Source organism: Ranitomeya variabilis, chromosome 7 (assembly GCF_051348905.1).
Source record: "Ranitomeya variabilis isolate aRanVar5 chromosome 7, aRanVar5.hap1, whole genome shotgun sequence".
Taxonomy (NCBI): domain Eukaryota; kingdom Metazoa; phylum Chordata; class Amphibia; order Anura; family Dendrobatidae; genus Ranitomeya; species Ranitomeya variabilis.
Genome location: NC_135238.1, coordinates 183,541,006 through 183,560,871, shown reverse-complemented (window position 1 = coordinate 183,560,871; position 19,866 = coordinate 183,541,006). Strand labels below are relative to the sequence as shown.

The 19,866-nt window shown below is 64.2% G+C and overlaps 1 protein-coding gene across 4 annotated transcripts in view; it reads right to left on the bottom strand.

Moving 5' to 3' along the window:
• LOC143784323 (uncharacterized) overlaps positions 1–19,866 on the bottom strand; it is a 68,608-nt gene that overhangs the window by 47,016 nt on the left and 1,726 nt on the right. For 2 of the 4 annotated variants that reach the window (XM_077272466.1, XM_077272469.1), the window contains exon 1: positions 5,360–5,784. The gene's annotated coding sequence lies outside the window, so the exon portion shown is untranslated. Of the gene's footprint in view, positions 1–5,359; positions 5,785–13,775; positions 14,129–19,866 lie in introns of those variants that run through there. The other 2 variants (XM_077272467.1, XM_077272468.1) reach the window with 2 other exon arrangements.

The window sequence follows — 19,866 nt, the reverse complement described above, 5'->3', positions numbered from 1 at the left end:
TCTGGGGATGGAGGAGGCTGTCTGGGGATGGAGGAGGCTGTCTGGGGATGGAGGAGGCTGTCTGGGGATGGAGGAGGCTGTCTGGGGATGGAGGAGGCTGTCTGGGGATGGAGGAGGCTGTCTGGGGATGGAGGAGGCTGTCTGGGGATGGAGGAGGGTGTCAGCGGCTGGAGGAGGCTGTCAGACGCTACATATGGCAAATGCAAGGTAAACCCGATTCCCGTCCCACCTGTGGGACTCTGGTCCCTCTTGCGGGATGAAATTCGGGTTTACCTTGCATTTGTCATAAGTAGTGCCTCAGAGGCTGGAGAGGGTGTCAGGGGCAGGAGGAGGCTGTCAGGGGCAGGAGGAGGCTGTCAGGGGCAGGAGGAGGCTGTCAGGGGCAGGAGGAGGCTGTCAGGGGCAGGAGGAGACTGTCAGGGGCAGGAGGAGGCTGTCAGGGGCAGGAGGAGGCTGTCAGGGGCAGGAGGAGGCTGTCAGGGGCAGGAGGAGGCTGTCAGGGGCAGGAGGAGGCTGTCAGGGGCAGGAGGAGGCTGTCAGGGGCAGGAGGAGGCTGTCAGGGGCAGGAGGAGGCTGTCAGGGGCAGGAGGAGGCTGTCAGGGGATGGAGGAGGCTGTCTGGGGATGGAGGAGGCTGTCTGGGGATGGAGGAGGCTGTCTGGGGATGGAGGAGGCTGTCTGGGGATGGAGGAGGCTGTCTGGGGATGGAGGAGGCTGTCTGGGGATGGAGGAGGCTGTCTGGGGATGGAGGAGGCTGTCTGGGGATGGAGGAGGCTGTCAGGGGCAGGAGGAGGCTGTCTGGGGATGGAGGAGGCTGTCTGGGGATGGAGGAGGCTTTCTGGGGATGGAGGAGGCTGTCAGGGCCTGGAGGAGGCTGTCAAGGGAAGGAGGAGGCTGTCAGGGGAAGGAGGAGACTGTCAGGGGCAAGAGAAGGCTGTCTGGGGATGGAGGAGGCTGTCTGGGGATGGAGGAGGCTGTCAGGGGCAGTAGGAGGCTGTCTGGGGATGGAGGAGGCTGTCTGGGGATGGAGGAGGCTGTCTGGGGATGGAGGAGGCTGTCAGGGGCAGGAGGAGGCTGTCATGGGCAGGAGGAGGCTGTCATGGGCAGGAGGAGGCTGTCATGGGCAGGAGGAGGCTGTCAGGGCATGGAGGAGGCTGTAAGGGAAGGAGGAGGCTGTCAGGGGCAGGAGGAGGCTGTCAGGGGCAAGAGGAGGCTGTCTGGGGCAGGAGGAGGCTCTCTGGGGATGGAGGAGGCTGTCTGGGGATGGAGGAGGCTGTCTGGGGATGGAGGAGGCTGTCAGCGGCTGGAGGAGGCTGTCAGACGCTACATATGGCAAATGCAAGGTAAACCCGATTCCCGTCCCACCTGTGGGACTCTGGTCCCTCTTGCGAGATGAAATTCGGGTTTACCTTGCATTTGTCATAAGTAGTGTCTCAGAGGCTGGAGAGGGTGTCAGGGGCAGGAGGAGGCTGTCAGGGGCAGGAGGAGGCTGTCAGGGGCAGGAGGAGGCTGTCAGGGGCAGGAGGAGGCTGTCGGGGCCAGGAGGAGGCTGTCGGGGCCAGGAGGAGGCTGTCGGGGGCAGGAGGAGGCTGTCGGGGGCAGGAGGAGGCTGTCAGGGGCAGGAGGAGGCTGTCAGGGGCAGGAGGAGGCTGTCAGGGGAAGGAGGAGGCTGTCAGGGGAAGGAGGAGGCTGTCTGGGGATGGAGGAGGCTGTCTGGGGATGGATGAGGCTGTCAGGGGCAGGAGGAGGCTGTCTGGGGATGGAGGAGGCTGTCTGGGGATGGAGGAGGCTGTCTGGGGATGGAGGAGGCTGTCTGGGGCAGGAGGAGGCTGTCAGGGGCAAGATGAGGCTGTCTGGGGCAAGATGAGGCTGTCTGGGGCAGGAGGAGGCTGTCTGGGGATGGAGGAGGCTGTCAGGGGCAGGCGCAGGCTGTCTGGGGATGGAGGAGGCTGTCTGGGGATGGAGGAGGCTGTCTGGGGATGGAGGAGGCTGTCAGGGGATGGAGGAGGCTGTCTGGGGATGGAGGAGGCTGTCTGGGGATGGAGGAGGCTGTCTGGGGATGGAGGAGGCTGTCTGGGGATGGAGGAGGCTGTCTGGGGCAAGAGGAGGCTGTCAGGGGATGGAGGAGGCTGTCTGGGGATGGAGGAGGCTGTCTGGGGATGGAGGAGGCTGTCTGGGGATGGAGGAGGCTGTCTGGGGATGGAGGAGGCTGTCTGGGGATGGAGGAGGCTGTGTGGGGATGGAGGAGGCTGTCTGGGGATGGAGGAGGCTGTCTGGGGATGGAGGAGGCTGTCTGGGGATGGAGGAGGCTGTCTGGGGATGGAGGAGGCTGTCTGGGGATGGAGGAGGCTGTCTGGGGATGGAGGAGGCTGTCTGGGGATGGAGGAGGCTGTCTGGGGATGGAGGAGGCTGTCTGGGGATGGAGGAGGCTGTCTGGGGATGGAGGAGGCTGTCTGGGGATGGAGGAGGCTGTCAGCGGCTGGAGGAGGCTGTCAGACGCTACATATGGCAAATGCAAGGTAAACCCGATTCCCGTCCCACCTGTGGTACTCCGGTCCCTCTTGCGGGACGAAATTTGGGTTTACCTTGCATTTGTCATAAGTAGTGTCTCAGAGGCTGGAGAGGGTGTCAGGGGATGGAGGAGGCTGTCAGGGGCAAGAGGAGGCTGTCTGGGGATGGAGGAGGCTGTCTGGGGATGGAGGAGGCTGTCTGGGGATGGAGGAGGCTGTCTGGGGATGGAGGAGGCTGTCTGGGGATGGAGGAGGCTGTCTGGGGATGGAGGAGGCTGTCTGGGGATGGAGGAGGCTGTCTGGGGATGGAGGAGGCTGTCTGGGGATGGAGGAGGCTGTCTGGGGATGGAGGAGGCTGTCAGGGGCAGGAGGAGGCTGTCTGGGGATGGAGGAGGCTGTCTGGGGATGGAGGAGGCTGTCTGGGGATGGAGGAGGCTGTCTGGGGATGGAGGAGGCTGTCTGGGGATGGAGGAGGCTGTCTGGGGATGGAGGAGGGTGCCAGGGGATGGAGGAGGCTGTCTGGGGATGGAGGAGGCTGCCTGGGGATGGAGGAGGCTGCCTGGGGATGGAGGAGGCTGCCTGGGGATGGAGGAGGCTGCCTGGGGATGGAGGAGGGTGTCAGGGGCTGGAGGAGGGTCTCAAGGGCTGGAGGAGGGTCACTGAGGGCCTGGGGTGGCAGAGCTTGTGGCGTGCTGCAGGAGCCAATAAAGGGGGCAGAGTGAGTATGTGGGCCTGGTATGGTGCTGTAGAGGCTGTGTGGCACTGACGGGAAGCTGGCCCAGAGTGGCTGGGGATGCTGGCCCAGAGTGGCAGGGGATGCAGACCCTGGGTGCCAGAGAATGCAGACCCTGGGTGCCAGAGAATGCAGACCCTGGGTGCCAGAGAATGCAGACCCTGGGTGCCAGAGAATGCAGACCCTGGGTGCCAGAGAATGCAGACCCTGGGTGCCAGAGAATGCAGACCCTGGGTGCCAGAGAATGCAGACCCTGGGTGCCAGAGAATGCAGACCCTGGGTGCCAGAGAATGCAGACCCTGGGTGCCAGAGAATGCAGACCCTGGGTGCCAGAGAATGCAGACCCTGGGTGCCAGAGAATGCAGACCCTGGGTGCCAGAGAATGCAGACCCTGGGTGCCAGAGAATGCAGACCCTGGGTGCCAGAGAATGCAGACCCTGGGTGCCAGAGAATGCAGACCCTGGGTGCCAGAGAATGCAGACCCTGGGTGCCACAGAATGCAGACCCTGGGTGCCACAGAATGCAGACCCTGGGTGCCACAGAATGCAGACCCTGGGTGCCACAGAATGCAGACCCTGGGTGCCACAGAATGCAGACCCTGGGTGCCACAGAATGCAGACCCTGGGTGCCACAGAATGCAGACCCTGGGTGCCACAGAATGCAGACCCTGGGTGCCACAGAATGCAGACCCTGGGTGCCACAGAATGCAGACCCTGGGTGCCACAGAATGCAGACCCTGGGTGCCACAGAATGCAGACCCTGGGTGCCACAGAATGCAGACCCTGGGTGCCACAGAATGCAGACCCTGGGTGCCACAGAATGCAGACCCTGGGTGCCACAGAATGCAGACCCTGGGTGCCACAGAATGCAGACCCTGGGTGCCACAGAATGCAGACCCTGGGTGCCACAGAATGCAGACCCTGGGTGCCACAGAATGCAGACCCTGGGTGCCACAGAATGCAGACCCTGGGTGCCACAGAATGCAGACCCTGGGTGCCACAGAATGCAGACCCTGGGTGCCACAGAATGCAGACCCTGGGTGCCACAGAATGCAGACCCTGGGTGCCACAGAATGCAGACCCTGGGTGCCACAGAATGCAGACCCTGGGTGCCACAGAATGCAGACCCTGGGTGCCACAGAATGCAGACCCTGGGTGCCACAGAATGCAGACCCTGGGTGCCACAGAATGCAGACCCTGGGTGCCACAGAATGCAGACCCTGGGTGCCACAGAATGCAGACCCTGGGTGCCACAGAATGCAGACCCTGGGTGCCACAGAATGCAGACCCTGGGTGCCACAGAATGCAGACCCTGGGTGCCACAGAATGCAGACCCTGGGTGCCACAGAATGCAGACCCTGGGTGCCACAGAATGCAGACCCTGGGTGCCACAGAACGCAGACCCTGGGTGCCACAGAACGCAGACCCTGGGTGCCAGAGAACGCAGACCCAGGGTGGCAGAGAACGCAGACCCTGGGTGCCAGAGTACGCAGACCCTGGGTGCCAGAGAACGCAGACCCTGGGTGGCAGAGAACGCAGACCCTGGGTGGCAGAGAACGCAGACCCTGGGTGGCAGAGAACGCAGACCCTGGGTGCCAGAGAACGTAGACCCTGGGTGCCAGAGAACGCAGACCCTGGGTGCCAGAGAACGCAGTCCCTGGGTGCCAGAGAACGCAGACCCAGGGTGGCAGAGAACGCAGACCCAGGGTGGCAGAGAACGCAGACCCAGGGTGGCAGAGAACGCAGACCCAGGGTGGCAGAGAACGCAGACCCTGGGTGCCAGAGTACGCAGACCCTGGGTGCCAGAGTACGCAGACCCTGGGTGCCAGAGTACGCAGACCCTGGGTGCCAGAGTACGCAGACCCTGGGTGGCAGAGAACGCTGACTCTGGGTGGCAGAGAACGCTGACTCTGGGTGGCAGAGAATGCTGGCTCTGAGGGGCTGTGGATTGGTGTAGAGGGGCTGTGTGGTGATGTAGAGGCCTACAGAGCCACACAGCCCCCTGGTGTGACTTCCCGAGTGCCATGACAGCTGACTGTATATACATGTATACACATACATGTATGTACATGTGCCATGACCGCTCCTTAGACCATACATACATGGATTGTCACTTACCCAAACCGAGGATGAAGAGGCTTAGCTGCTCCACATGATGATGGAGGCCGGAGAGCAGTGTTCCTCCATAGCGATGTCACCCGTTAGGGAAACTTGGTGTCCTTGTCCCGCCAGTTCTTGAGCCAGTGTCCACGATGCCTTGTTACCTATTTGAAAAAAAAAAGGAAATTATTGAATTTTTAAATAATTTTTATTCTAAGCCCTATAAATTCTACTGGTACATTAACCCCTTCTTCCATGAGCGTATATTCCCAGCAGACACATAGCAAGCGGTCGACTGTCCCAAGAGCTTCCTGTGGGTGACGCTCTGTTACCTACTGAGAGACGGGGAAATAAAAAATAATAATTAATAAGGGAAATATTGTATTTTATAATTAGTGTTCATAGGAGTAACAACACAGCCCTCCTAACCCTCCCCTGACCCCACAGGGACTGCCTGTACCCCCGCCATGCCCCTCACAGTTGACCCCATATGCTGAGCTCTGCTCCCCCTCCCCCTTCCCCTACAGAAAGCGCCGGTGGGAGGCCGTGAGAGCCTATCATCGGTGGGAGGCCGTGAGAGCCTATCATCGGTGGGAGGCCGTGAGAGCCTATCATCGGTGGGAGGCCGTGAGAGCCTATCATCGGTGGGAGGCCGTGAGAGCCTATCATCGGTGGGAGGCCGTGAGAGCCTATCATCGGTGGGAGGCCGTGAGAGCCTATCATCGGTGGGAGGCCGTGAGAGCCTATCATCGGTGGGAGGCCGTGAGAGCCTATCATCGGTGGGAGGCCGTGAGAGCCTATCATCGGTGGGAGGCCGTGAGAGCCTATCATCGGTGGGAGGCCGTGAGAGCCTATCATCGGTGGGAGGCCGTGAGAGCCTGTCATCGGTGGGAGGCCGTGAGAGCCTATCATCGGTGGGAGGCCGTGAGAGCCTGTCATCGGTGGGAGGCCGTGAGAGCCTGTCATCGGTCGGAGGCCGTGAGAGCCTGTCATCGGTCGGAGGCCGTTAGAGCCTGTCATCGGTCGGAGGCCGTGAGAGCCTGTCGGTCGGAGGCCGTGAGAGCCTATTGGAGGCCGTGAGCGCCAGTCGGAGGCTGTGAGCCAGTCGGAGGCTGTGGGAGGCCGTGAGCGCCGGTCGGAGGCCGTGAGAGCCTATCATCGGTCGGAGGCCGTGAGAGCCTATCATCGGTCGGAGGCCGTGAGAGCCTATCATCGGTCGGAGGCCGTGAGAGCCTATCATCGGTCGGAGGCCGTGAGAGCCTATCATCGGTCGGAGGCCGTGAGAGCCTATCATCGGTCGGAGGCCGTGAGAGCCTATCATCGGTCGGAGGCCGTGAGAGCCTATCATCGGTCGGAGGCCGTGAGAGCCTATCATCGGTCGGAGGCCGTGAGAGCCTATCATCGGTCGGAGGCCGTGAGAGCCTATCATCGGTCGGAGGCCGTGAGAGCCTATCATCGGTCGGAGGCCGTGAGAGCCTATCATCGGTCGGAGGCCGTGAGAGCCTATCATCGGTCGGAGGCCGTGAGAGCCTATCATCGGTCAGAGGCCGTGAGAGCCTATCATCGGTCGGAGGCCGTGAGAGCTTATCAGAGGTGGGAGGCCGTGAGAGCTTATCAGAGGTGGGAGGCCGTGAGAGCCTATCATCGGTGGGAGGCCGTGAGAGCCTATCATCGGTCGGAGGCCGTGAGAGCCTGTCGGTCGGAGGCCGTGAGAGCCTATTGGAGGCCGTGAGCGCCAGTCAGAGGCTGTGAGCCAGTCGGAGGCTGTGGGAGGCCGTGAGCGCCGGTCGGAGGCCGTGGGAGGCCGTGAGAGCCTATCATCAGTCGGAGGCCGTGAGAGCCTATCATCGGTCGGAGGCAGTGAGAGCCTATCATCGGTCGGAGGCCGTGAGAGCCTATCATCGGTCGGAGGCCGTGAGAGCCTATCATCGGTCGGAGGCCGTGAGAGCCTATCATCGGTCGGAGGCCGTGAGAGCCTATCATCGGTGGGAGGCCGTGAGAGCCTATCATCGGTGGGAGGCCGTGAGAGCCTATCATCGGTCGGAGGCAGTGAGAGCCTATCATCGGTCGGAGGCCGTGAGAGCCTATCATCGGTGGGAGGCCGTGAGAGCCTATCATCGGTCGGAGGCCGTGAGAGCCTATCATCGGTCGGAGGCCGTGAGAGCCTATCATCGGTCGGAGGCCGTGAGAGCCTATCATCGGTCGGAGGCCGTGAGAGCCTATCATCGGTCGGAGGCCGTGAGAGCCTATCATCGGTCGGAGGCCGTGAGAGCCTATCATCGGTCGGAGGCCGTGAGAGCCTATCATCGGTCGGAGGCCGTGAGAGCCTATCATCGGTCGGAGGCCGTGAGAGCCTATCATCGGTCGGAGGCCGTGAGAGCCTATCATCGGTCGGAGGCCGTGAGAGCCTATCATCGGTCAGAGGCCGTGAGAGCCTATCATCGGTCGGAGGCCGTGAGAGCTTATCAGAGGTGGGAGGCCGTGAGAGCTTATCAGAGGTGGGAGGCCGTGAGAGCCTATCATCGGTGGGAGGCCGTGAGAGCCTATCATCGGTCGGAGGCCGTGAGAGCCTGTCGGTCGGAGGCCGTGAGAGCCTATTGGAGGCCGTGAGCGCCAGTCAGAGGCTGTGAGCCAGTCGGAGGCTGTGGGAGGCCGTGAGCGCCGGTCGGAGGCCGTGGGAGGCCGTGAGAGCCTATCATCAGTCGGAGGCCGTGAGAGCCTATCATCGGTCGGAGGCAGTGAGAGCCTATCATCGGTCGGAGGCCGTGAGAGCCTATCATCGGTCGGAGGCCGTGAGAGCCTATCATCGGTCGGAGGCCGTGAGAGCCTATCATCGGTGGGAGGCCGTGAGAGCCTATCATCGGTGGGAGGCCGTGAGAGCCTATCATCGGTCGGAGGCAGTGAGAGCCTATCATCGGTCGGAGGCCGTGAGAGCCTATCATCGGTGGGAGGCCGTGAGAGCCTATCATCGGTCGGAGGCCGTGAGAGCCTATCATCGGTCGGAGGCCGTGAGAGCCTATCATCGGTCGGAGGCCGTGAGAGCCTATTGGAGGCCGTGAGCGCCAGTCAGAGGCTGTGAGCCAGTCGGAGGCTGTGGGAGGCCGTGAGCGCCGGTCGGAGGCGGTGGGAGGCCGTGAGAGCCTATCATCGGTGGGAGGCCGTGAGAGCCTATCATCGGTGGGAGGCCGTGAGAGCCTATCATCGGTGGGAGGCCGTGAGAGCCTATCATCGGTGGGAGGCCGTGAGAGCCTATCATCGGTGGGAGGCCGTGAGAGCCTATCATCGGTGGGAGGCCGTGAGAGCCTATCATCGGTGGGAGGCCGTGAGAGCCTATCATCGGTGGGAGGCCGTGAGAGCCTATCATCGGTGGGAGGCCGTGAGAGCATATCATCGGTGGGAGGCCGTGAGAGCCTATCATCGGTGGGAGGCCGTGAGAGCCTATCATCGGTGGGAGGCCGTGAGAGCCTATCATCGGTGGGAGGCCGTGAGAGCCTATCATCGGTGGGAGGCCGTGAGAGCCTATCATCGGTGGGAGGCCGTGAGAGCCTGTCATCGGTGGGAGGCCGTGAGAGAATGTCATCGGTGGGAGGCCGTGAGAGCCTGTCATCGGTGGGAGGCCGTGAGAGCCTGTCATCGGTGGGAGGCCGTGAGAGCCTGTCATCGGTGGGAGGCCGTGAGAGCCTGCCATCGGTCGGAGGCCGTGAGAGCCTGTCATCGGTCGGAGGCCGTTAGAGCCTGTCATCGGTCGGAGGCCGTGAGAGCCTGTCGGTCGGAGGCCGTGAGAGCCTATTGGAGGCCGTGAGCGCCAGTCGGAGGCTGTGAGCCAGTCGGAGGCTGTGGGAGGCCGTGAGCGCCGGTCGGAGGCCGTGAGAGCCTATCATCGGTCGGAGGCCGTGAGAGCCTATCATCGGTCGGAGGCCGTGAGAGCCTATCATCGGTCGGAGGCCGTGAGAGCCTATCATCGGTCGGAGGCCGTGAGAGCCTATTGGAGGCCGTGAGCGCCAGTCGGAGGCTGTGAGCCAGTCGGAGGCTGTGGGAGGCCGTGAGCGCCGGTCGGAGGCCGTGAGAGCCTATCATCGGTCGGAGGCCGTGAGAGCCTATCATCGGTCGGAGGCCGTGAGAGCCTATCATCGGTCGGAGGCCGTGAGAGCCTATCATCGGTCGGAGGCCGTGAGAGCCTATCATCGGTCGGAGGCCGTGAGAGCCTATCATCGGTCGGAGGCCGTGAGAGCCTATCATCGGTCGGAGGCCGTGAGAGCCTATCATCGGTCGGAGGCCGTGAGAGCCTATCATCGGTCGGAGGCCGTGAGAGCCTATCATCGGTCGGAGGCCGTGAGAGCCTATCATCGGTCGGAGGCCGTGAGAGCCTATCATCGGTCAGAGGCCGTGAGAGCCTATCATCGGTCGGAGGCCGTGAGAGCTTATCAGAGGTGGGAGGCCGTGAGAGCTTATCAGAGGTGGGAGGCCGTGAGAGCCTATCATCGGTGGGAGGCCGTGAGAGCCTATCATCGGTCGGAGGCCGTGAGAGCCTGTCGGTCGGAGGCCGTGAGAGCCTATTGGAGGCCGTGAGCGCCAGTCAGAGGCTGTGAGCCAGTCGGAGGCTGTGGGAGGCCGTGAGCGCCGGTCGGAGGCCGTGGGAGGCCGTGAGAGCCTATCATCAGTCGGAGGCCGTGAGAGCCTATCATCGGTCGGAGGCAGTGAGAGCCTATCATCGGTCGGAGGCCGTGAGAGCCTATCATCGGTCGGAGGCCGTGAGAGCCTATCATCGGTCGGAGGCCGTGAGAGCCTATCATCGGTGGGAGGCCGTGAGAGCCTATCATCGGTGGGAGGCCGTGAGAGCCTATCATCGGTCGGAGGCAGTGAGAGCCTATCATCGGTCGGAGGCCGTGAGAGCCTATCATCGGTGGGAGGCCGTGAGAGCCTATCATCGGTCGGAGGCCGTGAGAGCCTATCATCGGTCGGAGGCCGTGAGAGCCTATCATCGGTCGGAGGCCGTGAGAGCCTATTGGAGGCCGTGAGCGCCAGTCAGAGGCTGTGAGCCAGTCGGAGGCTGTGGGAGGCCGTGAGCGCCGGTCGGAGGCGGTGGGAGGCCGTGAGAGCCTATCATCGGTGGGAGGCCGTGAGAGCCTATCATCGGTGGGAGGCCGTGAGAGCCTATCATCGGTGGGAGGCCGTGAGAGCCTATCATCGGTGGGAGGCCGTGAGAGCCTATCATCGGTGGGAGGCCGTGAGAGCCTATCATCGGTGGGAGGCCGTGAGAGCCTATCATCGGTGGGAGGCCGTGAGAGCCTATCATCGGTGGGAGGCCGTGAGAGCCTATCATCGGTGGGAGGCCGTGAGAGCCTATCATCGGTGGGAGGCCGTGAGAGCCTATCATCGGTGGGAGGCCGTGAGAGCCTATCATCGGTGGGAGGCCGTGAGAGCCTATCATCGGTGGGAGGCCGTGAGAGCCTATCATCGGTGGGAGGCCGTGAGAGCCTGTCATCGGTGGGAGGCCGTGAGAGAATGTCATCGGTGGGAGGCCGTGAGAGCCTGTCATCGGTGGGAGGCCGTGAGAGCCTGTCATCGGTGGGAGGCCGTGAGAGCCTGTCATCGGTGGGAGGCCGTGAGAGCCTGCCATCGGTCGGAGGCCGTGAGAGCCTGTCATCGGTCGGAGGCCGTTAGAGCCTGTCATCGGTCGGAGGCCGTGAGAGCCTGTCGGTCGGAGGCCGTGAGAGCCTATTGGAGGCCGTGAGCGCCAGTCGGAGGCTGTGAGCCAGTCGGAGGCTGTGGGAGGCCGTGAGCGCCGGTCGGAGGCCGTGAGAGCCTATCATCGGTCGGAGGCCGTGAGAGCCTATCATCGGTCGGAGGCCGTGAGAGCCTATCATCGGTCGGAGGCCGTGAGAGCCTATTGGAGGCCGTGAGCGCCAGTCGGAGGCTGTGAGCCAGTCGGAGGCTGTGGGAGGCCGTGAGCGCCGGTCGGAGGCCGTGAGAGCCTATCATCGGTCGGAGGCCGTGAGAGCCTATCATCGGTCGGAGGCCGTGAGAGCCTATCATCGGTCGGAGGCCGTGAGAGCCTATCATCGGTCGGAGGCCGTGAGAGCCTATCATCGGTCGGAGGCCGTGAGAGCCTATCATCGGTGGGAGGCCGTGAGAGCCTATCATCGGTGGGAGGCCGTGAGAGCCTATCATCGGTGGGAGGCCGTGAGAGCCTATCATCGGTCGGAGGCCGTGAGAGCCTATCATCGGTCGGAGGCCGTGAGAGCCTATCATCGGTCGGAGGCCGTGAGAGCCTATTGGAGGCCGTGAGCGCCAGTCGGAGGCTGTGAGCCAGTCGGAGGCTGTGGGAGGCCGTGAGCGCCGGTCGGAGGCCGTGAGAGCCTATCATCGGTCGGAGGCCGTGAGAGCCTATCATCGGTCGGAGGCCGTGAGAGCCTATCATCGGTGGGAGGCCGTGAGAGCCTATCATCGGTGGGAGGCCGTGAGAGCCTATCATCGGTGGGAGGCCGTGAGAGCCTATCATCGGTGGGAGGCCGTGAGAGCCTATCATCGGTGGGAGGCCGTGAGAGCCTATCATCGGTGGGAGGCCGTGAGAGCCTATCATCGGTGGGAGGCCGTGAGAGCATATCATCGGTGGGAGGCCGTGAGAGCCTATCATCGGTGGGAGGCCGTGAGAGCCTATCATCGGTCGGAGGCCGTGAGAGCCTATCATCGGTCGGAGGCCGTGAGAGCCTGTCATCGGTGGGAGGCCGTGAGAGAATGTCATCGGTGGGAGGCCGTGAGAGCCTGTCATCGGTGGGAGGCCGTGAGAGCCTGTCATCGGTGGGAGGCCGTGAGAGCCTGTCATCGGTGGGAGGCCATGAGAGCCTGCCATCGGTCGGAGGCCGTGAGAGCCTGTCATCGGTGGGAGGCCGTGAGAGCCTATCATCGGTGGGAGGCCGTGAGAGCCTATCATCGGTGGGAGGCCGTGAGAGCCTGTCATCGGTGGGAGGCCGTGAGAGCCTGTCATCGGTGGGAGGCCGTGAGAGCCTGCCATCGGTCGGAGGCCGTGAGAGCCTATCATCGGTGGGAGGCCGTGAGAGCCTATCATCGGTGGGAGGCCGTGAGAGCCTATCATCGGTGGGAGGCCGTGAGAGCCTATCATCGGTGGGAGGCCGTGAGAGCCTATCATCGGTGGGAGGCCGTGAGAGCATATCATCGGTGGGAGGCCGTGAGAGCATATCATCGGTGGGAGGCCGTGAGAGCCTATCATCGGTGGGAGGCCGTGAGAGCCTATCATCGGTCGGAGGCCGTGAGAGCCTATCATCGGTCGGAGGCCGTGAGAGCCTGTCATCGGTGGGAGGCCGTGAGAGAATGTCATCGGTGGGAGGCCGTGAGAGCCTGTCATCGGTGGGAGGCCGTGAGAGCCTGTCATCGGTGGGAGGCCGTGAGAGCCTGTCATCGGTGGGAGGCCGTGAGAGCCTGCCATCGGTCGGAGGCCGTGAGAGCCTGTCATCGGTGGGAGGCCGTGAGAGCCTATCATCGGTGGGAGGCCGTGAGAGCCTGTCATCGGTGGGAGGCCGTGAGAGCCTGTCATCGGTGGGAGGCCGTGAGAGCCTGTCATCGGTGGGAGGCCGTGAGAGCCTGCCATCGGTCGGAGGCCGTGAGAGCCTATCATCGGTGGGAGGCCGTGAGAGCCTATCATCGGTGGGAGGCCGTGAGAGCCTATCATCGGTGGGAGGCCGTGAGAGCCTATCATCGGTGGGAGGCCGTGAGAGCATATCATCGGTGGGAGGCCGTGAGAGCCTATCATCGGTGGGAGGCCGTGAGAGCCTATCATTGGTCGGAGGCCGTGAGAGCCTATCATCGGTCGGAGGCCGTGAGAGCCTATCATCGGTGGGAGGCCGTGAGAGCCTATCATCGGTCGGAGGCCGTGAGAGCCTATCATCGGTCGGAGGCCGTGAGAGCCTATCATCGGTCGGAGGCCGTGAGAGCCTATCATCGGTCGGAGGCCGTGAGGGCCTGTCGGAGGCCTGACAGAGACTGTCAGGGGGCCATGGCCTTGGGCAGGGGGCTGAGTGGTGCTGCAGAGGGGGATGCGGAAGGCTGTGTGGTGCTGTACAGGGGAATGCGGAAGGCTGTGTGGTGCTGTAGAGGGGACTGCGGGAGGCTGAGTGGCCGTGTAGAGGGGGCTGCAGGAGGCTGCTTGGTGGTGTAGAGGGGGCTGCGGAGGGCTGTGTGGTGGTGTAGAGGGGGCTGCAAAAGGCTGTGTGGTGGTGTAGAGGGGGCTGCAAAAGGCTGTATGGTGGTGTAGAGGGGGCTGTGTGGTGCTGTAGAGGACTACAGAGCCACACAGCCCCCTGGTGTGACTTCCCGAGTGCCATGACAGCTGACTGTATATACATGTATACACATACATGTATGTACATGTGCCATGACCGCTCCTTAGACCATACATACATGGATTGTCACTTACCCAAACCGAGGATGAAGAGGCTTAGCTGCTCCACATGATGATGGAGGCCGCAGAGCAGTGTTCCTCCATAGCGATGTCGTCCATTAGGGAAACTAGGAGTCCTTGTCCCGCCAGTTCTTGAGCCAGTGTCCAAGATTGAAAAAAAAAAAAGGGCAAAAAAGGAAATTATTGAATTTTGACATTTTTTTTATTCTAAGCCCTATTATTTCTACTGGTACATTAACCCCTTCTTCCACAAGATTATGTTCCCAGCAGACACACAGCGAGCGGGCGACTGCCCCAAGTATTACCTACTGAGAGACATGGAAAGAAAGAACAATAATTAATAAGGGAAATATTGCATTCATAATTAGTGTTCACAGCTGAGGGACTGTGCTCAGCCCCCCTAACCCTCCCCTACCCCACAGGGAACGCCTGTACCCCGCCATGCCCCCCACAGCTGACCCTATACACTGTCCTCACCTCCCAATGCAGGGACCCCGTCTCCCCCCGCAGTGCCCCCCCCCATACACTGAGCTCAGCTCACCGTCCCCCTCCAGGGACAGCCTGTGTCCCCCGCCGTGCCCCCATACACTGTGCTCAGCTCACCGTCCCCCTCCAGGGACAGCTTGTCTCCCCCCGCAGTGCCCCCCCATACACTCTGCTCAGCTCCCGGTCCCCTTCCAGGGACAGCCTGACCCCCCCCCCATACACTGTGCTCAGCTCCCGGTCCCCTTCCAGGGACAGCCTGTCTCCCCCCGCAGTGCCCCCCCATACACTGGGCTCAGCTCACGGTCCCCTTCCAGGGACAGCTTGTCTCCCCCCGCAGTGCCCCCCCATACACTGTGCTCAGCTCACGGTCCCCCTCCAGGGACAGCCTGTCTCCCCCCGCAGTGCCCCCCCATACACTGTGCTCAGCTCACGGTCCCCCTCCAGGGACAGCCTGTCTCCCCCGCAGTGCCCCCCCATACACTGTGCTCAGCTCACGGTCCCCTTCCAGGGACAGCCTGTCTCCCTCCGCAGTGCCCCCCCATACACTGTGCTCAGCTCACGGTCCCCTTCCAGGGACAGCTTGTCTCCCCCCGCAGTGCCCCCCCATACACTCTGCTCAGCTCACGGTCCCCCTCCAGGGACAGCCTGTCTCCCCCCCGCAGTGCCCCCCCATACACTGTGCTCAGCTCCCGGTCCCCTTCCAGGGACAGCCTGTCTCCCCCCCGCAGTGCCCCCCCCATACACTGAGGTCAGCTCCCGGTCCCCTTCCAGGGACAGCCTGTCCCCCCCGCAGTGCCCCCCCATACACTCTGCTCAGCTCCCGGTCCCCTTCCAGGGACAGCCTGTCTCCCCCCGCAGTGCCCCCCCATACACTGTGCTCAGCTCACGGTCCCCTTCCAGGGACAGCCTGTCTCCCCCCCGCAGTGCCCCCCCATACACTGTGCTCAGCTCACGGTCCCCTTCCAGGGACAGCCTGTCTCCCCCCCAGTGCCCCCCATACACTCTGCTCAGCTCACGGTCCCCTTCCAGGGACAGCCTGTCTCCCCCCCAGTGCCCCCCCATACACTCTGCTCAGCTCACGGTCCCCTTCCAGGGACAGCCTGTCTCCCCCCCGCAGTGCCCCCCCATACACTGTGCTCAGCTCACGGTCCCCTTCCAGAGACAGCCTGTCTCCCCCCGCAGTGCCCCCCCATACACTGTGCTCAGCTCCCGGTCCCCTTCCAGGGACAGCTTGTCTCCCCCCGCAGTGCCCCCCCATACACTCTGCTCAGCTCACGGTCCCCCTCCAGGGACAGCCTGTCTCCCCCCCGCAGTGCCCCCCCATACACTGTGCTCAGCTCCCGGTCCCCTTCCAGGGACAGCCTGTCTCCCCCCCGCAGTGCCCCCCCCATACACTGTGGTCAGCTCCCGGTCCCCTTCCAGGGACAGCCTGTCCCCCCCGCAGTGCCCCCCATACACTCTGCTCAGCTCCCGGTCCCCTTCCAGGGACAGCCTGTCTCCCCCCGCAGTGCCCCCCCATACACTGTGCTCAGCTCACGGTCCCCTTCCAGGGACAGCCTGTCTCCCCCCCGCAGTGCCCCCCCATACACTGTGCTCAGCTCACGGTCCCCTTCCAGGGACAGCCTGTCTCCCCCCGCAGTGCCCCCCCATACACTGTGCTCAGCTCCCGGTCCCCTTCCAGGGACAGCCTGCCCCCCCGCAATGCACCCCCCCATACACTGTGCTCAGCTCCCGGTCCCCTTCCAGGGACAGCCTGTCTCCCCCCGCAGTGCCCCCCCCATACACTGTGCTCAGCTCCCAGTCCCCTACCAGGGACAGCCTGTCTCCCCCCGCAGTGCCCCCCCATACACTGTGCTAAGCTCACGGTCCCCTTCCAGGGACAGCTTGTCTCCCCCCGCAGTGCCCCCCCATACACTCTGCTCAGCTCACGGTCCCCCTCCAGGGACAGCCTGTCTCCCCCCCATACACTGTGCTCAGCTCCCGGTCCCCTTCCAGGGACAGCCTGTCTCCCCCCCGCAGTGCCCCCCCCATACACTGTGGTCAGCTCCCGGTCCCCTTCCAGGGACAGCCTGTCCCCCCCGCAGTGCCCCCCCCATACACTCTGCTCAGCTCCTGGTCCCCTTCCAGGGACAGCCTGTCTCCCCCCGCAGTGCCCCCCCATACACTCTGCTCAGCTCACGGTCCCCTTCCAGGGACAGCCTGTCTCCCCCCCGCAGTGCCCCCCCATACACTGTGCTCAGCTCACGGTCCCCTTCCAGGGACAGCCTGTCTCCCCCCGCAGTGCCCCCCCATACACTGTGCTCAGCTCCTGGTCCCCTTCCAGGGACAGCCTGCCCCCCCCCCGCAATGCCCCCCCCCCATACACTGTGCTCAGCTCCCGGTCCCCTTCCAGGGACAGCCTGTCTCCCCCCCAGTGCCCCCCCATACACTCTGCTCAGCTCACGGTCCCCTTCCAGGGACAGCCTGTCTCCCCCCCAGTGCCCCCCATACACTCTGCTCAGCTCACGGTCCCCTTCCAGGGACAGCCTGTCTCCCCCCCGCAGTGCCCCCCCATACACTGTGCTCAGCTCACGGTCCCCTTCCAGGGACAGCCTGTCTCCCCCCGCAGTGCCCCCCCATACACTGTGCTAAGCTCCCGGTCCCCTTCCAGGGACAGCCTGTCTCCCCCCGCAGTGCCCCCCCATACACTGTGCTCAGCTCACGGTCCCCTTCCAGGGACAGCCTGTCTCCCCCCCGCAGTGCCCCCCCATACACTGTGCTCAGCTCACGGTCCCCTTCCAGGGACAGCCTGTCTCCCCCCGCAGTGCCCCCCCATACACTGTGCTCAGCTCCCGGTCCCCTTCCAGGGACAGCCTTCCCCCCCGCAATGCCCCCCCCCCCCATACACTGTGCTCAGCTCCCAGTCCCCTTCCAGGGACAGCCTGTCTCCCCCCCGCAGTGCCCCCCCATACACTGTGGTCAGCTCCCGGTCCCCTTCCAGGGACAGCCTGTCCCCCCCGCAGTGCCCCCCCATACACTCTGCTCAGCTCCCGGTCCCCTTCCAGGGACAGCCTGTCTCCCCCCGCAGTGCCCCCCCATACACTGTGCTCAGCTCACGGTCCCCTTCCAGGGACAGCCTGCCCCCCCCCCCGCAGTGCCCCCCCCATACACTGTGCTCAGCTCCCAGTCCCCTTCCAGGGACAGCCTGTCTCCCCCCCAGTGCCCCCCATACACTCTGCTCAGCTCACGGTCCCCTTCCAGGGACAGCCTGTCTCCCCCCCAGTGCCCCCCCATACACTCTGCTCAGCTCACGGTCCCCTTCCAGGGACAGCCTGTCTCCCCCCCGCAGTGCCCCCCCATACACTGTGCTCAGCTCACGGTCCCCTTCCAGGGACAGCCTGTCTCCCCCCGCAGTGCCCCCCCATACACTGTGCTCAGCTCCCGGTCCCCTTCCAGGGACAGCTTGTCTCCCCCCGCAGTGCCCCCCCATACACTCTGCTCAGCTCACGGTCCCCCTCCAGGGACAGCCCGTCTCCCCCCCGCAGTGCCCCCCCATACACTGTGCTCAGCTCCCGGTCCCCTTCCAGGGACAGCCTGTCTCCCCCCCGCAGTGCCCCCCCCATACACTGTGGTCAGCTCCCGGTCCCCTTCCAGGGACAGCCTGTCCCCCCCGCAGTGCCCCCCATACACTCTGCTCAGCTCCCGGTCCCCTTCCAGGGACAGCCTGTCTCCCCCCGCAGTGCCCCCCCATACACTGTGCTCAGCTCACGGTCCCCTTCCAGGGACAGCCTGTCTCCCCCCCGCAGTGCCCCCCCATACACTGTGCTCAGCTCACGGTCCCCTTCCAGGGACAGCCTGTCTCCCCCCGCAGTGCCCCCCCATACACTGTGCTAAGCTCACGGTCCCCTTCCAGGGACAGCTTGTCTCCCCCCGCAGTGCCCCCCCATACACTCTGCTCAGCTCACGGTCCCCCTCCAGGGACAGCCTGTCTCCCCCCCATACACTGTGCTCAGCTCCCGGTCCCCTTCCAGGGACAGCCTGTCTCCCCCCCGCAGTGCCCCCCCCATACACTGTGGTCAGCTCCCGGTCCCCTTCCAGGGACAGCCTGTCCCCCCCGCAGTGCCCCCCCCATACACTCTGCTCAGCTCCTGGTCCCCTTCCAGGGACAGCCTGTCTCCCCCCGCAGTGCCCCCCCATACACTCTGCTCAGCTCACGGTCCCCTTCCAGGGACAGCCTGTCTCCCCCCCGCAGTGCCCCCCCATACACTGTGCTCAGCTCACGGTCCCCTTCCAGGGACAGCCTGTCTCCCCCCGCAGTGCCCCCCCATACACTGTGCTCAGCTCCTGGTCCCCTTCCAGGGACAGCCTGCCCCCCCCCCGCAATGCCCCCCCCCCATACACTGTGCTCAGCTCCCGGTCCCCTTCCAGGGACAGCCTGTCTCCCCCCCAGTGCCCCCCCATACACTCTGCTCAGCTCACGGTCCCCTTCCAGGGACAGCCTGTCTCCCCCCCAGTGCCCCCCATACACTCTGCTCAGCTCACGGTCCCCTTCCAGGGACAGCCTGTCTCCCCCCCGCAGTGCCCCCCCATACACTGTGCTCAGCTCACGGTCCCCTTCCAGGGACAGCCTGTCTCCCCCCGCAGTGCCCCCCCATACACTGTGCTAAGCTCCCGGTCCCCTTCCAGAGACAGCCTGTCTCCCCCCGCAGTGCCCCCCCATACACTGTGCTCAGCTCACGGTCCCCTTCCAGGGACAGCCTGTCTCCCCCCCGCAGTGCCCCCCCATACACTGTGCTCAGCTCACGGTCCCCTTCCAGGGACAGCCTGTCTCCCCCCGCAGTGCCCCCCCATACACTGTGCTCAGCTCCCGGTCCCCTTCCAGGGACAGCCTTCCCCCCCGCAATGCCCCCCCCCCATACACTGTGCTCAGCTCCCAGTCCCCTTCCAGGGACAGCCTGTCTCCCCCCCGCAGTGCCCCCCCATACACTGTGGTCAGCTCCCGGTCCCCTTCCAGGGACAGCCTGTCCCCCCCGCAGTGCCCCCCCATACACTCTGCTCAGCTCCCGGTCCCCTTCCAGGGACAGCCTGTCTCCCCCCGCAGTGCCCCCCCATACACTGTGCTCAGCTCACGGTCCCCTTCCAGGGACAGCCTGCCCCCCCCCCCGCAGTGCCCCCCCCATACACTGTGCTCAGCTCCCAGTCCCCTTCCAGGGACAGCCTGTCTCCCCCCCAGTGCCCCCCATACACTCTGCTCAGCTCACGGTCCCCTTCCAGGGACAGCCTGTCTCCCCCCCAGTGCCCCCCCATACACTCTGCTCAGCTCACGGTCCCCTTCCAGGGACAGCCTGTCTCCCCCCCGCAGTGCCCCCCCATACACTGTGCTCAGCTCACGGTCCCCTTCCAGGGACAGCCTGTCTCCCCCCGCAGTGCCCCCCCATACACTGTGCTCAGCTCCCGGTCCCCTTCCAGGGACAGCTTGTCTCCCCCCGCAGTGCCCCCCCATACACTCTGCTCAGCTCACGGTCCCCCTCCAGGGACAGCCCGTCTCCCCCCCGCAGTGCCCCCCCATACACTGTGCTCAGCTCCCGGTCCCCTTCCAGGGACAGCCTGTCTCCCCCCCGCAGTGCCCCCCCCATACACT